This window comes from Pollicipes pollicipes, unplaced genomic scaffold (genome assembly GCF_011947565.3).
Source record: "Pollicipes pollicipes isolate AB1234 unplaced genomic scaffold, Ppol_2.1 Scaffold_2555;HRSCAF=2994_pilon_pilon_pilon, whole genome shotgun sequence".
Lineage (NCBI taxonomy): Eukaryota > Metazoa > Arthropoda > Thecostraca > Pollicipedomorpha > Pollicipedidae > Pollicipes > Pollicipes pollicipes.
The window spans coordinates 29,206,226-29,213,327 of NW_023596136.1; the positions used below are offsets into that span (position 1 = coordinate 29,206,226).

Consider the following 7,102-nt stretch of genomic DNA (forward strand, 5'->3'; position numbering starts at 1 on the left):
GTATTGTTTAAGCACTGTTTGGCATGAACTTTGTGAAATGGTCTTTTTATGTGTCCCCAGCGTGCATAGTTCTTGGGATGTTGGAAAACCCTCAAGAGGAGGTCCGTGCTCATGGGCCATTGACGACGCGTCGAAGTGTTCCCAGGCCGGGCGCGAGCAGATGGCCTCAACGGGACCGTGCGGATAACATCTCCTATCTGAAGAAAGTGTGAATGATTTCATCGTTCGTGACATTTCCGCCGGCTTTTTATGTAGGTGCACGCCGCGATGTGCGTGCGTTGGGGACAGCAACGAGGCTGGCGTCTCTGTCATGAACATCTCCCCTCCCCCAGTTCAACTCTTCGGTGGCGTCACCGTCACCGTTCAAGGAGGTGATTGTACCGACCACGGGCACGGAGCCAGTCAACGACATCCTGCACCACCAGAAGATCACGCTAAGGCACCTGCAGCCGGCCACCACCTACGACCTGTACATCCAGGCCAGCAACCGGCACGGCTGGAACGCCGTCTCCGACATGTTCCACTTCTCCACGCTGTCCAAGGGCGAAGGTAGGCACACGCAGGGTGAGGTGTGGGCGCCACATACTGCGGTTTATACCCTCTCGAAGGGCAAGGCCTGATTCAAACGCTATTTCGTATATGCTCAGGCTCGTCACCCTGTGTACTGGCGAACGCGGCATTGATGCTGCTATCATGTGGTCTACTTTCACACCCTTTCCGTCGCGGAGATTAAGAAACTGAATGGGGTCCTTGCCTGACTTCCTTTGAAAATGAATGGCGTCCTTGCCCCACGAGAGCACACAAGTAGCTGAAGCGTATCCCATGTTTGGGTCATACACGTTCAGGAAATCTGCTTCTCGAGATGCGTTTAGGGATAGGATGTGTATCGCGCGCCCAATGCTGCACATTGACTCTGCGGTACAATGTTTGCGATGGCCTATATTTGCATGTAGTAACGCTGACCTGTAACCATTGTTGGAGATGCCTTTACCGGGGTGGTTAAGACAGGGCTCAGGGGTGCGGTGGGGCAAAAAAGTGTGCAGTCATTCAGTATAACAAATATCCCAACCTTACTCTATTTTTCCTACAGCTATGACGCAAGTTTTGACTGCAGGTACCATTCTTAGGTAGTGCTGTAATTTTTTAACGGCTGATGGTAAGAGGCATCAGGCGCTACGGGAGCAGAACCACACCAACAACCTAACAGTCACCTGGATAGGTACAGCAAACACCCAAAACGCACATTTGTGATGTGAATCACATATTTCCGGGTCGGTACACCTGAAGTAAATGTTGAAGGAAACATTGGACTGCTCGTTATTTGTAAAGTGATGCCCAATTCATGTGTCCCCGCAATCATAACCATTGCCATTACGTGTTCATTCAGTGCTCAAGCTTGGATGATGGAAAATGCCACCTTAAATCCCTGTTTTTTCACCGTCCCCTGTATGCACGGGCTTGCAAACACCGAGATCAGTGCCACAAAGACGATGCATTGAAAAAACTCGTTAGATTTGATCGTAGCCCATACACCATTACCACTTAATTCAATGTTACCAAAAAATAACCAAGCTTTCACAAATGTTGTGGCATGCTAAAGCATCGTAAACAAACAAGAACGGATTTATTATCACCTACCTTTACGTATGTATTTTTCATTGATACAGGATAGGTAGATAGTCAGTACCTTCCGGTTTAGAATAGGGTTCAAAGATGACGGATTTTGGCTCACGTCCCGATGCCTTATGTTAACAAGTAAGCACGTGGTAAGTTAAGCAATACCACATTTTCCTAAACTAACAAAGCCCTTATCCAAGTGATGGGGTATACGCTTCTAGTCATACAACATTGGTTTGGACTGAATGTTTCATTAACTTCTTGAATGCTGGACAAAAGCAAGAAAACCTATCATTTATGAGTTGCCTTCATCACGGGAACAAATATCTTTGCAAAAGTAAAACATAAAAACGTCAGATTACAGCCATGTTGGCTTTTAGGCAGGGAATCGTTTCTCAAGACTGATTGTGGTTTGCGAAAATAGAGTAGGTTTTCCTGGCTCCCGTCTGATTGGGTAGTGACCTATATGATTCTAAACATCCCCTCACAGCCACGCGTGCGCTTGATTGGCTGGTGTGCTTGCAAGCTTACCTGGACTCGTTTTTGGACGCACTATCCTCTCGTCCTCAGCTCTCGAGTCGAGGATAGCAAGAGCTGGCGGGCACGAGGTCCGGCAACTGCATCCCTTCCTCGGAGCGCTGACGGTTTTCGCCTTCATCCTGCTCCCGGTGATACTGTGAAGCGTGAGGAGCAGCACAGAGGTGAGGCATGTGCCCGCATATGCATATGTGATGCATACGCCGTGAGGCATATGCCCGTGTAATGGGGCGAGAGAGCTCCGGCAACGCGTCGTTTCACACCGTTATGAAACGTGTACGCCAGCGCTGTCCAACGGTCGCTTGCCAGCCTCCCCTTGGCCCTTCAAAGACGACGAACGTCGTGCAATGTAGAGGCTATCTGGGTAACAACGTGCATTGCGAATGCGCTACAATTTTACAACAAGGTTCAACGTTTCCTCATTGACATCTGGCGTAGATGGCTGCAATCAACAAAGTACAACGTGCAATTGCAGATTGTATTTAGTAGTCTGTACTCATGGTACATGAGGTAAAAGGAAGCTAAAGATATATGACGTGTTTGTATATTCAGTCCGCTGCTTTCTCACAACCCGAATGAAAATCGTTGAAAATGATTTCCATGATTTTCTTTTATATTCTGAGGGAAGCACAACCCAAATATACAACTATTGTTCATATATTTTTCACGATATTTTTGCCCCACGTATCATGAGCGGAGACTGTCCAATAATGTTTCTAACTGTATGCAAATTGAAGGTATTTCGTTCTGGGTTATCATCATCAGATGTTCAGCACGCCCGGCAAAATAAAGTAATAATACATCAGATGAAATTAAATTTCCAGCCTGAGACCTGACGTTATTCCACTGTTCCCGTCAGCCTTCAATGCGAAACAAGACGACGTGGGACACGTATTTGTATCTGCTATGCAATCCCCTGTCCACAGATCGGAGCTCATCAGCACCAATCCCGCAGTACGAGCAACGGTCAAAGACGCATCAGGGACGATGGTGGCGACGTGGTGTTATAAACGAACCGGCAGATCGACAGTGCAGTTCTCCGGGTGTCGTTGTTGGCTGTGCGTTCCTGGCCATTGGACGGTCTGGCTGCAGCGTCCCAGGTTGTGGCGCGCCAGCAGACGCCCGCCGCTGCAGCACGGCGCTTACTGCGGCGTGCCAGCGCCACAGGAAGGTCCTGCGTTGTAATTAGTTCTTCACAACAACGTTCACATCACAAGTAGAGAGCACTCATCGGTGGACAAACAGGTCTCTCCTGTCCTGCATCGACCGGTTGTGGTAGGCCTGTTCCTGCCCTGTGGGTGGGAAAGTATAGCGAGTGAGGCAACTTGCGCACTGTTGCAAATATGTCGCCAGCATTGAACCAACTCATGCGGTGTCAATGTTCACATCACATGTCATCACGGATCAATGCCAGATCAGCTAGTTTGTATTTATGTCGGACGCATCGCTAGTGTCGTTAGCATAAGGTCTAGTCACGTATGTCTTGTACTCTGTAGGAAGGCACATGAGCGTCGAGTGCTGTCATCAGAATCTTACCACGGTTTCATTCAAGTGTTTTGAGTTTGTTTCAATCGCTTTGAGTGTTCAGCCAGACCACTGGCATCAGACACTGCCCTGATTTTCGAAGTTCGGTTAGAACCGGACCGGAAATAGAGATTTTCTTCATCGACCAAAGTGCAAAACTGTCGACTGGACATGGATCGAGGCTTGTTCTGTGCCATGACTGAGCTCATCCTCCCGGCCGGCCGACTCGGCCGCTGGTGACACGGCCTGGGTCAGGGTCACCCTGCAGGCAAACGACTACCGACAGCAGGCTTGTGGCGCCAGACCGCGTATCATCATAGTCTGTATCGAAATCGAGTGGAAAATATTGCATTGTGGTCCGTGGTGTAAAGAGTTACTTGTGGCCTTACTTCGTCTGGACTTAATTCTAAAATCGTTGCAGGGTGCGTTGTGGCGGAATCGTGTCTTAAGGGAATGTTCGACACTGTATGAGGCTTTGAACTGAGTTGGCGATTTTCATGATCCTTTCCTGCAGTTCACAGCCGTGCCCTTTTTAAGACTTAAAGCCCTCTTTGTTTATGAGCTTGATACACGCTAACTTGTGCGCCCTGCCACACATCACCTATTTGAAAGTCACCCAGACATGTATGACGTCAAAGAGACGTCACACGAACACCCGAAGTCAATGGTTGTTTTGTGCTCATGGTCAAGACAAATATGCCCACGTAAACATTCATGTTTGCGCTGGTGCAGCACCAAGAATCCCAACGGTGAAAACCCATTGGCTAGCAGTAAGGTCGGGTTGCCGATTACATGCCTCGATCAAGAACCTCACTTTGTCACAACTAACCGAGGTATTTGGGTACCTACCAAATTTGACGGAGCTGCCTTAAAAGCGAATGACGTAACAATAGTGCCGTAACCGAAAATGTTAATTCAATGAAAATACGTGGCATCACGAACAAATAAGCGAGGACACCACGACGAAAGGCCAAAGCACGTGCTCATAACACTTAGAAATAAAACTGACATGCATTAATCAACAATGTTTCCTTGCAATGCCTAGAAGTACCACAATGCGTCGCGCCGTCCTCTACAGCGTCATCTCTGACATGGCAACTCTGGCAGAGACTCTGGCGTCATCAAAACATTCCATGATGTAATCATGCGGTGACGTATTGAGGAGAGAATTAACAAATTAGTGTAGTTTTGAAATTCAGGGCAGTCATTTGTACTTTTAGCACACCAATAGTTAGAAGTGAGCATCACGTCCAATGCTTGCCTCAGTATTTCCAAAGGTGGACAGTCCCTTTAGATGAAATGCTACAAACATGAAGATTTATCCTTGAGTTCAATCAAGCATCAGTTATGATGAAATGAGCTACCTCATAACTGTTGGTGTACTTTAAAGTGTAAAGACTGCTCTAAATAACACAATTTCCCTGTTTAGTAAATGTGCTCCGAAATGCGTCATTGTTTGATTGCGTCAGGAAACAGTTGCATGACGTTAAGGTGCTGCTAAACTGCTCGAGCGAAATTGCCGCCCTAGTACTTATTAAAAGTGCATTCAACTTGCCGAAAGATGGCAGTGATGGTGATGCAAGTTGTCGCTGAACCAAATGTCGTTATATGCTCGTGTTTTGGTCCTTTTGCGTGATGTTTCTGCCTGTTTATCCCTGAGTTTCATATATTTACGTGTACTAAAATACTCATTTATGGCGCCATTCTAACGTTATTCGATTACAAGCCTTATTTCTATCATAATTAGAAACCATGTGCAACTTCTTATCTTATGTAGCACAAAACGTGATTCACGACTGAAATTTGCACAGCTTACTCAACATTGGTTTTGAGCCAACTGACGTCCGCTATATTTGGAAATCACATTCACGGACGCCAGACATGAACAACTTGACGATAATATTCTTCGTGGCCTTGAACGCCACATGACGTACGGGTTGGCAATATTTGAATTATGCTGCCATGGCATCATGCATGCCAGAATGGTCTTAAAATAATCTGTACGAAATAGTCGTGCACATCTTGGCGGGCGGGTAGTTCAGAAATTGGTGTGCTTTAGGCTTTTAGAGATGGCAGGGCTGTGAGCTGCACCGAATAATTTTTAAATTGGCTATTAGGGTTTAAAATCCATACAGATGTGGAGCACTCCCTTTCAATGCGAAGAAGCTCGAATTTCCCGCTTTTCCCATCTAAAGCGACGCGAAAAATTGGTTTGATAGCGGCAGTAGAGAACACACGCACTGCATTCGTTTTTGATTGACGGTGAATGGGCTTGCTCGACTGTTTGGTGTGCCTGTACGGACATTGTTGGCGTCCATTCCTTCTGATGACTTGCATTATGAGAATTGTGAACGAACGGTTAAGGTGCCGGCAAATTTGCGGTTTCATTTTGATGTTACGGATCAGCGCGATAGGATCACTGGTACGCAAGTTGTTCTGCGCGCGAACGATTCTGGGCATGATTAGTTTGTTGTGCGGGCATTGGCGTGGCTAGCTGAAGAAAACAGACCGGGCAAAATGCTTTGAACATTCAAAGTAAACAGACATACGTGTGTGTTTGACATAGGTGTATGTTTAAGGCTTAGTTGTTTTAGTTTGCTCGGCAAATGTATGAACTTATGTGTTACGTGTGCTCTGCATCGCGACGTAAACAAGATGTTTGATTCTAATCAACTTTCTGTGACGTTTAGTCCATATGTCTGATATCAGCCCCCTATGACCTGTTGTAATACACTTGCCAGATTTGTATCGTTATTTTTGGTAGCCTTTTTGAACAGGCAGTTGTTTGATCACGTCGACGGACGAAAATCCCACTTCATGGGTAAAAGAAAGCCAGCATCGTGCATTGTGTGCATCTTTCGTCGAGAGATTTTCCAGACCCACTGAAATGTCTGCTATAAATTTAAATAATTCAGATCTCTACGCAGCAAACGCTGAAGACGCTTTCCGTCCGCAGTGAATTCACTACACACCAATCCCAATCAAACTTCAGGCGTTGAAATGCGCGGGGTGTGCCGCGTGGCGGCCAACTCGGCGCGTTCAGTCGCCCAGCCAAGCTTGCGTCTCCTATGTGTTCTGTGATCGGGCCGTCGCCTGGCTGTTGGGTGGCCGGCGGTGCTCAAAGAGTAACGCTCAAATCGTCAGAATCCCTCAAAACAATGGTTTTAATCTTCGTCCTACGACGGGAGTTTTTACTTTTCACCTACGAGTAGAGGGGATCTCAGATGCCCCGCTAGATTTAGAAAACTAAGCAAGCTAGCGCTGCGCAAAAACAGTTGGAAACCTCCAGTCAAGTTGCATCAGATCGCTGTGACTGAAAGCTTGGTACATGCTATCTTTGGCAGTGAAACGGCTCAAATTAGCGTTTTGCAGATCCCATCTGATATCTCGATTTCTTTTGGAAAACCTTACAGGGCGCTCCTAG

The 7,102-nt window shown here is 46.9% G+C and overlaps 1 long non-coding RNA gene across 1 annotated transcript; it reads left to right on the forward strand.

Annotated features, from left to right (window-relative positions):
• Positions 1–336: 336 nt before the first annotated feature.
• Positions 337–6,426, forward strand: LOC119113228 (uncharacterized). Its single transcript, XR_005095861.1, has 3 exons — positions 337–549; positions 2,188–2,318; positions 3,081–6,426. It is a non-coding gene; the product is annotated as an uncharacterized LOC119113228 (long non-coding RNA).
• Positions 6,427–7,102: the final 676 nt, after the last annotated feature.